We start from the raw sequence: 11228 nt of genomic DNA on the forward strand, positions 1-11228 counted from the left end.
ATAAATAAGTCTTAAATATTACTATTTGCATTATTATATAAGTAGCATCATAATGCAATCTAAAAGAATTCCCTCAAAAGAGTTTAGGCATGTGGGATTTTTGCCTTATTTGATGCTAATTCTTTCTGTGAATCTATGTAATCACTAACTGTAGACTCAGATATATAGTGGCTGACGTAGATTATCAAATGTGATTTCTATTATATCTTCAGGTCTCCGTGCTAATATTGTTCAAGTTAGACAGACATATAAGTAGATATATTTCACTCACTCCATCAAATTTCTTTTTTAAGATTCACTTATTTATGAATACAGAATTGGGGCACAGGCCAGAGGTGCAGGGGCAGTGAAAGGCTTCACCAGAGACAGAGTGGGGAGCAGGAAAGGCAGATCGATGGAGTATACTGCTGAGGGGAGCAGCTGGTGAGACAGGAGAGGTCTCTGCACCATGGGGGTCACTTCCAGGGTGGGGATCGAACTCATATTGAAGTGTCTACAGCCAGCTTCGTAGTGCTGTGCTTTAACCTGTTGCACCAGTAGGGAAGACCTTCTTTTGCTTTTTGCCCTTCCTTTTTTTCCTTACCCTTTCCTTCCTTCCTCCTATTTTTTTTATTTTTTTATTTCTTTATCTCTTAGAAACGATTTTAGTTTACTGATAGGAGGCAATGTGATAATAGATAGTTTTTTTTTTTTGTCTATTCTTTTGAAAATCCACCTACTTTTTTAAAAGAACAAATCCCAGGCAAGTTTCATTTCAGTGCATGGGTAATGTGGATGGTAATGGATTAAGAGGTTATAGTTCCACACTCTAAAATTCATGTCTATGCATTTAAACTAAGGTACATAAAATTCACACTTTTTGCAAGTTGTAATAGTTGCAGGAGTGAATATAAGCTGAAGGGAATGACATTTGGATGAAAATGAAATTACTCCTCACAAAAATAGCATTGTCTATAAGGCAATCTATTTGCATTAAAGATGTGGACAGCCAGAAGCCACAAGGTAAAAGAGTGGGTGAAATCGGGTCTGTGGTACACACTTGTTTATATAAAAGCTATAGTTTTGACAGCAACATTTATGAAGAACTCCATGCTTGTATACCGGTTTCTCTCTGTGAAGATTTTACAACTAGTTCCTCTAGGTTTTGTAAATGACTGTCTAATATTAGGCAAGGAAAGTGGATGTTTCTTCCAAATTAAATTTCCCTTAAATGCATACCTTCTAAAGGTCAAAATCATGAACTACGCTGAGAATTCCCTACCAAGTTATTACAGCTGTCACTTGTAGAGAACTGATTACCAGCTCCATCTTGGTCCAATTTTCAATTGAAAAATGGGAATCATAACAATTTTGCAGCCATATATTTTAACCTTCTTCAATAAAAGCTCAATTCTCAGTATAGTAAATTTCATCATAATGTTGTGAAATTTTATAAAATAGTTCTCAAATGCAAGAATGTCGGTATTAAGAGTCATATTTTTGTATTTAACATGTGTAATGTTGTTTCTATACAGCATCCATAATGGTCAAGCACAAAACTCATTCATCCTTTAAATTGGTTTAGTGATGTTCTGATGTAGAAAACTGAAGTAGTTAATAGCAATATTTTAGTTTTATCAAGATTTTCTCAAAAAATGTTTAAAGGTGCATCATTGAGTTTTACACACACACACAAACACACACTTTAATTTAATTTTTATATAAAATTTATTCAACACCAAAACCAAAAATAAATAATCCTTTGCCTAGGATTAATAGCCTTTTGACACAATTTCTGTGATAAGAAAATAACCACAATTTATTTTATTCACAATAGCATTTAGAAAACTTTAGAGAAAGTTCTGGTTTTCACAAATATGCTTTTCATTTCAGAGACTCAGCTCAGCCATAGATTCTTAGTGAACAAGGTTTTCTCTGCTGGAATATTTAAATTCCATACATACTTATTGGAAAACTGTTAGACAGGTGCCAGAATATGATGGCTATTATGAGATATAAAATTATGGCCCCTGAGATTGGCACAAAACAACAAAAATCAATTCACCACTCATTCAGCAATTTTCAAGGACATGCTATGCACCTGGAGTAAGGAATAAAGCTGAACCCAAAAGTGATTTAATCCTTTATGATGACAAGGATAAGCCGAAGCATCTACTGTGATCAAATATGCAGTATGGTTGCATAATCAAAAATGGCTAGAGCTCTTGGTTGAGACAGTGTCACTAAGAATGGTGAAAAAACTCTTCCAAAAGCCTTTGAAGTGCAGGTAGTGACAAAGTAGAATGTAAAAGGTGGATTAGTCCCAGCGTCAACAAATTGGGAATTAGTAAATATTTAAAGCAGACATTTATTAACCACATTTATACAAAGTGGCCACCAAACATACATAGTTTTTTCATAAGAAACTGTTATCAGAGATTACTCTAGGCCGATTACTTCCAGGATACTAGAGAAAGGTTTAATAGTTGAGGTGCATTTTTCTAGGAGAGTGCATTGTATTCTGGGTGTGCTGAGTCTAAGCTATTTACAAGCAATGTAGGTGAAGAGGTCATGGGAGAAGTTAGGAATGCAATTATCAATATCATCAATAGAAGAATCTAAAGACATTGGCAATTTGACTACATAGTTGGGCTATATAAAATATGTGAAGCAGAATAACTCATAAAATTGTCAAATTGATGTTACATCACCTATTTCTGAATAACAAGGAGATCTAGAAAAAAAGTAGAGTTATTTTGGAAATAAAAGTAAAATGAATAAATTAGCCTTTAAGAAGAAGAAATCATCAATGCCAAATACCCAAGAAATGTCAAATAACTTAAGAACATACTTAATTAAGATATTGTTGGTCACATTCAAAGAATAATTTTCACTAAGGTGAAAACAAATCCGGATCATAAATGTTGAATCTGAATGTGGTTAAGATGTTGGGGGAAAAGGAGGACAGCTAGAAGTTTAACAAAATGAAGTGTAACACATATTTTAAGGTAAAAAATTGAAATTAGTTACAGGAAGTTGGATTGAATATTAAGTGTTAGCATGAGAGCACCTTATTAACACAGTTCAACTCTATGGACTATATGAAATATTTGAAGAAAAACAACATAAAAATTTGTACAAAGGCCCTCCCTGGTGGTGCAGCGGGTTAAAGCACTGCACTGAGAATCTAAAGCCACTTCCGCATGAGTTCGATCCCCACCTGCCCCAGTGGTGACCACATGGCGTTGCAGACCTCTCCTGACCCGCCCGCTGCTCCCCTCAGCAGTGTACTTCATCGATCTGCCTGTTCTGCTCCCCACTCTTTCTCTGATAAAGCCTCTCACCACCCCTGAGCCTCTGGCCTGTACTCCAGTTCTGTATGCACAAATAAATAAATCTTTTAAAAAAATGTTGTACAAAAATGTAAGAGGGACATTTAAAACAACATCAATCTCCTTGGAGTGGTTTCTAGAAGAATGTGTAAAGGACTTTTTGTATACAAGATTAACTTATGATTATTTTAGTATGGAAAAAAGCCAATTCACTAAAATCAAACATTACTTATTATTTACTGACTATATCTAAATCAATCACTTTTACTTACATTATGTTGATGATACCATGAACCTACTACCATAAAACCCTTGAGAGTGTTCATAAAATCAATGCAACATTTAAAAGACAATAAAAATATAAAATACAAACTGACCAGAGATAGAGCATATTTTTTCTGGTAACTATGGAATTTGTGAACGAAATGTACCTAAATAACTCCCTGGTGGCCTAGAAGTTAAGTCTCAGTGCTATCACCACTAAACCCTGAGTTCCTACTGCCAGGGAGCTGACCCACATAGTGCAGCAGACTTCTCCTGTCTCCCTGCTACTCCCCTCAGCAGTGCTTCAGTTCTGTTCTCTATTCTTCTTGTCCAATATTAAATTATCTGGGGTTCTTCATAGGGAAAAATGTATCAAGACCCCGATTATCAGAACATATGAATATGTATGTGTGCACATACATGGTAATTTTCACTCATTGGTAATAAATCACTTTCCTCTTATACAACCTATGTTTAATATCAAAGCCCATATGTGTATATACAAACTATATATGAGTTACAATTTACATGGGATAATAGTAATATTGTTAACTAACAAGATGTGAAATTAAAAAAAGCCTCAAAAAGCTAAATGAGGAATAAAGATGCCTGATGGGATTCAACATTCAAATCCAAATGCAGAAGATGTGAAGGTGAAGAAACATTCTTGCATCTCTTTCTGTGTTTATAGATGCTGTGATGTGAATAATCACAAACTGTTCTCATTTAGATGTACAAGTTACCCTTGGGCATCAATTATCACCTAACTGAGGACATAAGCAACAGCTAAAAGCTGACAGATGAGTGTATAGAAAGTCCCTTAAAATATAATCACTTTCCCATCAGAGAAGAAGCAAAGATATCATAACCAGGCTATTGGGACACCTTGTCAGTTAGGTATAAATTGGGCAATAAAGAAAATAGCTTTACATAAGGGATGTCATTTCCTGAAAGACTTGCTAAAGGGATGACTTCAATTTGGACTCGTCAGCTAGCAACCTTCAACAATACTAGGAGATGTCGAGTCACACGGTGAACTCACTTAGAAATATTCAACTAGTTTCACAATAAAAAGCTTGCTAAAACCTGCTCTGTACAAAATGCTGGGGTGTTTTTATTTATTTATTTGCTTTCTTAGTATTTAATAAGAATCTTGAAAGGGCACTTTATTACAATCTTACATGACCTTAACATGGAGATAAACTAATTGTCCAGGGGAAACACTGATGATTCTTGTTATAATAATTAAAATGTATTGAGACACAGTTACTTCCTGATGAAGACACTTAAATAAAGCAAATCTTTATCCACAGATATTTATTCAGCCAGTCTAATATGTGTCCGAAATGATACGAGGGTGCATCGTAGAAGAGCCAAAAGGATCTGTCCTCACTGTAATCATACCTTTTCCATCAGTCTCTCTGATGTCCTTTAAAGAGAGGTGGCGATGAGATATATCGGGCTGGAGGCATCTTCCACCCCATCAATACAACGCAGTTAAACCAGCTGTAAGACAGGATGGCCTTGTCTTCGAAAATCATTCAGCGTCACAACTCTATTAGGGGACTTTGGCTGACGTTGTTGTGATATTTTACTACTTGGCAAATGCCAGAAATTCAGGTCTTTTTAATAGACTTGGGAATTGAGAGGTTCCTCAGGAATAGTCAAGGTTGGGTTAGGGTTATAATCCTTAAAATCTCACTAAAAGTATCTGGGATAAGCTGTGGGTATATGGACATTCAAGACTCAAATTCACCTTAGAAAATTATTTTGACCTGATTTTACCATAGAGTTGTTGCGATGGCAGATTCCAGACCTCCCTGTAAATCCATCTAAGTTATCTTTAATTAAGTCTTTTTAAAAAGATGCTCAGGGCCCTTCCTGGTGGCACAATGGTTTAGAACACAACACTATGAAGCTATCTGCAACCACTGCAGCCTAAGTTCAACCCCTGGCTCAGCAGACCTCTCCTGTCCCACTGCTCCATTCACTCAATCTGCCTGTTCTGCTCCCCACTCTATCTCTGGTGAATCATCACATCCTTGTATCTGGGGCCTATACCCCAGTTCTTATATGCATAAATAAATAAATCTTTAAAAAAATCAACCACACATAGCAATAAAGACTCAAACTATAAAAATAAAAACAAAACAAAACAAAAAAAAACATGCTATAGTGACTCATCTCACCAAAATATAATATCTAATGGGATAACATCTCAGCTTGACATTTTACTTTTTGACATGTTTAAGTTGCCTTTTATTTTGCACAAGTCTGTCCTATACCCTCATCTAATAGAGAGAGAGAAAAAATTGATCTTGTTATCCAGACGACCACCTTGAGGGCACACTGCAGCTTGCAGAGCACATGGTGATACTTAGGGTGTCAATAACAATGTCTAAATAACACAAGTTTTAATCGTAGTCATCTTTTATCATCATGGCTGCTCCCTGGGCTCTTTTTAATTTGATCATATTGAAATGTGCTGTCCTGATTTCCATGAATTAGGGCAAAGTCACCCTTATTCACCATCTGAAGTCTCAGATGTTCCTTCCCACCCATAATGAAAATGAAAATTATTTTCCTTGGCAACAAGATGGTATTCTGGTTAATTATGCACATGTAATTCTTAGAATATTTGCATATTTTAGAGCTAGAAAGCCATCTACTTTCTTGTCAGCTCTCTCTGTTTTATTTGTTCAAAACATTATTTCTCTAGTTTATTGTGTGCTACTTTATCAAAATTTAAGATTTTTTTATGCACCTGAAGTTCATTTTGAAACAAGGCAACCTATTTTACTTATATTACATAAAATTGTAAGTGGTCACTATATGTACAAATAAGATGTGTCCCAAACATTTATGCTTGAGTAGGATTAGCTTATGAAATGTCAGCAAAAACACATAACCTAATAATTATATTGAGTCAGACATTTTAAGGTTGATACCCAAACTATAGTAGATAAAATGCACTCCTTGTCTCAAAAGTAAGCAGGGTTCATTCAGAAATACTATTAACAAAATATTAAAGTGTTATTCAATAAACATAAAATGTATGCTTAGAATTTATAATTAAAATTGACAAATTCAATGATTATATTACAAACTGGATGGTCTTTATAAGTAATTTACCTGAACTACTGAGTGTGTATACCATGTATGGATAGATATGATGGGGTTTTAATTTTTTAAAAATATTTATTTATTTATGCATGCAAGAACTGGGGTACAGGCCAGAGGTATGGGGTGTGAGAGAATTCACCAGAAACACTGGGGAGCAGAAAAGGCAGATTGACTGAAGTACACTGTTGAGGGGAGCAGCAGGTGGGTCAGGAGTGGCCTGCTATGCCATGTGGGTCAGATCCCTGGGTAGGGATCAAACTCATACTGCAGTGGCTGTGGACAGCTTCATAGTACTGCACTTTAACCCCATGCACCATCAAAGAGGTCCCTAGGGTTTTAATTGTTAATGTAATTTTGTTTGAATTATGGCACAGCTAGTCAGTGGTCAGTGGTGACTACACTTTGCTTTGGGGTGACCTCTAACATCGCCACACTTTCTGACCATTAGCAGTCTTTAACAAATCAATAATGAGGACTACTATAATCATGAGTATGATTTATTATCACTGACTTTTATCAACTGAAGAATCCAGAAAAGTTTTAGATTTATTCATGGGTAAAAAAAAAGTAAAATATATTGAAGCAAATATATTTTAAAATATCATAAACACCTAACCACCACCACCACCACCAAAAAAAAAAAAAAAAAAAAACACTTCACATTGCATCCAAATTTAAAAATCCCCTAAAATCAATAAATGTTATCTGCCAATTTTTTTTTAAAGATTTATTTATTTGTGCATACAGAACTGGGGTACAGGCCAGAGGCTCAGGGGCGGCGACAGGCTTCACCAGAGACAGAGTGGGGAGCAGAACAGGCAGATCGACGAAGTACACTGCTGAGGGGGAGCAGCGGGCGGGTCAGGAGAGGTCTGCCACGCCATGTGGTCACCTCCGGGGCAGGCGGGAATCGAACTCATGCGGAAGTGGCTTTAGATTCTCAGTGCTGGGCTTTAACCCGCTGCGCCACCAGGGAGGGCCTATCTGCCAATTTTTAAGGCTGTAGTTTATCATATGGACTTAACATATTTTATTTTATTTAGTGAATTTAATGTTCCTACTAATCAGATACTAATACTCATACTAATAATCTTATTAATAATAATCAGACTAATAGTTTCCAACTTATGTAATTATGAAACTATGTAGAATTGTGGAAAGTCTGCAAACAATCAGATGGAATAATTGACATTACTTTTTTTTTTTTTTTGTGCTTCCAGAATCTGAAAGAATAAACTCATAGGGCTAAGTTGCCCCCATAGAATGTGAACACCAAGATAAGACACTGTTGATTCCTAAGATGAAGACATACTAAAGGCTTGGTTTCAGATGTTCTGGTATCAGCATCCAGGGTCATACAACTATAGACTTCCTCAGGTATTATAATCTCATGGCTGCTCTAGTGGACGATGAAGAAGACAAAAAAGGCAAAACATTACATATGGTATCCCTGAAACTGACGTTAATAACACTGCATGATCCACTTTGGTTATCTCTGTCTGCATTTTAAAGAAGCAGGGTGATGCAGAAAAAACTCTCTTGACGAACATGATTATCTTCTCATTTCAAATTACTCTGTGACCTGGACATGACAATTTGTATCACTGCTTCAGCAGATTAAAGCATAGCACTGAGAAGCTAAAGTCACTTTAGCATGAGTTTGATCCCCACCCCAGAGGTGATCTACATGGCATGGCAGACCACTCCTGATCTGCCCATGGCTCCCTTCAGTATTGTACTTCATCAGTCAGCCTGTTCTGCTCCCCACACTGTCTCTGGTGAATCCTCTCACCACCCCTGTTCTGTATACATAAATAAATAAATCTTAAAAAAAAAATCATGATGAAGCTTGAAAAGTGTTGACCTGTTAAATTATGTAAAAAATTTAAGCTCAGTGACGTGATTAGACTTCGTAGTCTACAAAGATGGAGTTGCATGTCTCCCTACTTCCTCTGTCAAGTACAACCCACAGCACTGTATGTAACATGAACAGAGAGAATTTCAAAAGGTGAACAGAATGATAAGCTCAGACCTCAGAACCCAAGTGGTGCCATTAAGCTGTGTTCTCGTGGTTTCCTTTTTGCCTTTCAAATCCTAGACCACAGCTAAAGAGTCTGGTGTTCTGGGAAGAACAGTGAAAGCAGAATAGAATTCCCCCTACCCTCAAATTGGATTCCTTATCTGAAGTACCAGCAAAGGGTCAGCTAAGCAGGACAGAAATGGAAATGTTTAGCTGATATCCACTGCATTTTGGCAAAAACCACAGGAAATAAAGAAAATGATTTTCTCATCTCACCCTCTCCAGGAAAAGCCCAGCAGAGACTCAAGATGTGTTACTTGTCAGGCTGTTACAGGATGCTCGAGTGGTCCTTTCAGGGTTACAACACAGAAGGCCAAGTACAGAGCTGGGGTTTCATCCTCGTTAATGGTAGTGAAGCCAACCTCTAGCCACCCTCAGTCTTTTGAAAGACAGGGCTCCCGAGATGTCACGGCAGGTCTCCTAGACGTGCTACTTTGGATTGTGAATTCATTTCAAGTTGAGGTCAATCAAAGCTGTACACTTCACAAGAAACTTTTACCAATCCCTTAACTACTCTATAGAAAGAAAATGGGAGTTCTTACCCAGAATTGGGATTATTACCAGAAATAACCTTTCTATCATAGAAACTTAGGTGTGTGAATGAGCAACATCTAATGACAGTGTCTCTCACCTGGTGAGTCACCCTATTCTTCCACATGAAGCCCCCTCCTATTTTTTGAAACTCTCAGACCCTCTCCCATGCCTTAGCTCAGCATACATAATGCAATATCTGTCAAAGTAGATTGATTGATTGCACTATATAAGTTTTTATCTAAAAATAACCACAATGGCCAATTGAAGATGAATATATGACAGGATGCGGATTGAAGGCAGACACCACAGCAATAATCTATTCAAGAGATGAAGGTGGTTTTTCTAGACTGATATATTTAGTTTCAGATACATTAAATTTGAGGTCACATTTCAAATTTGCAAGGTCAATAGACCTTGTATATGATTCTGAAGTTACTGAATCTGGGCATCAAAAATGGGGAGCGATAAAAATGATAGTATTATGGAGTGAATTGTGTCCTCACCCTCCCAATTCATATGCTCAAGTTCCAACCTGTAGCATCTTAGAATGTAAACATATTTGGATAGGAGGGCTTTAAAGGGTAATGAAGTTGAAACAAGCCCTTGAGGGTGGCGCTCCATTTCCATATGGCCAGCCACATAGGGAGGCTAGCGCAGAAGAAAAGAAAGACACCATGAGAGAGAGAAGACCTGGAAGCCAGGAAGAGAGGGTAGAAGGAAGATGGGGGTTGTCCCAGGAGAAACTAAACTTGCCAAAGTCCTCTCCTGGAATTGTGAAAAAATAAATTACTGTTGTTGTAGTCACCTAATCTGAGGTATTTGAAATAACAGCTTCATAAAACTCATAGTTAGGCTATCACATGGTACCTCATCTAAGGAGAGTTTGTACCTCTAGGAGGATTAGTGAATGGCACTCAAAAATATTCAAGAGTCCAAAGATTTTCTAAGAGGATTTAGGAGCTATAATTGATGAGATGACATTGAAATGGACAGTGCAGACATGCAGGTAAAGAGCTGAAGAAAGACATAAACATAAGAAACACTGAAGTCACTGAATTAAATTAGTGTTTTTTAATTTAAGAGATTATTTTTTCACGATGTTTGTATACTAAATTTTGAGTCCTTGAGTGGAAGAAAGCAGATATTTCTGCGCTCAATGCAGGAGACTAATAATTTAGCCATTTGCCATTGCAGAAAAAAACAGAACATGCGTAGCGAGCTTAGGTTATATGTCAGGACAGTGAGGTAGATTTGCATAGATGTCATTCCACTTAATTAGTAAAAATTTTGAAAAAGAAGTTGAATGAAATGAACAGAGATTAGAAGTCAGATGAGACATCATCTGAGAGTGAACAATTGAATCACTCGTAATCAGGCAAATGCAAATCCAAACCACAATGACATAGCATCTTACATCAGTGAGAATGGTACAAGGAATTTTCCTGCACTGCTGGTGGGGATACAAATGGGCCCAACCACTAGGAAATCTGTGTGGATGTTCTGCAGACCATTAATGCTGTAGGCCCTCCCTGATGGCACACAGGTTAAAGCACAGCACTCCAAAGCCAGCTGTAACTGGTTCAGCACGAGTTCGATTCCTGGCTGGGGAGATGACCTACATGGTGCAGCAGATCTCTCCTGAGCTGCCCCCTGCTTCTCTCAGCAGTGAACTTCATTCATCTGCTTGTTCTGCTCCCCATTATGTCTCTGGTGAATCTTTTCATTGTCCCTACACCTCTGGCCTGTACTCCAGTTCTATATGCAAAAATAAATAAAAATTTTAAAAATAAATAAATAGGCCCTCCCTGGTGGCACAGTGGGTTAAAGCACAGCACTAAGAAGCTAAAGCCACTTCTGCATGAGTTCAATCCCCGGCTGCCCCGGAAGTGACCACATGGCGCGGCAGACCTCTCCTG

The 11228-nt window shown here is 37.3% G+C and overlaps 1 protein-coding gene across 2 annotated transcripts in view; it reads right to left on the bottom strand.

Moving 5' to 3' along the window:
* The window catches only part of CDH12 (cadherin 12, type 2 (N-cadherin 2)), a 746064-nt gene that overhangs the window by 391076 nt on the left and 343760 nt on the right, over positions 1-11228 (bottom strand). The window lies entirely within an intron of this gene.

The sequence above is a fragment of the Condylura cristata genome, unplaced genomic scaffold (assembly GCF_000260355.1).
Source record: "Condylura cristata isolate star-nosed mole 26May11 unplaced genomic scaffold, ConCri1.0 scaffold00007, whole genome shotgun sequence".
Taxonomy (NCBI): Eukaryota; Metazoa; Chordata; class Mammalia; order Eulipotyphla; family Talpidae; genus Condylura; species Condylura cristata.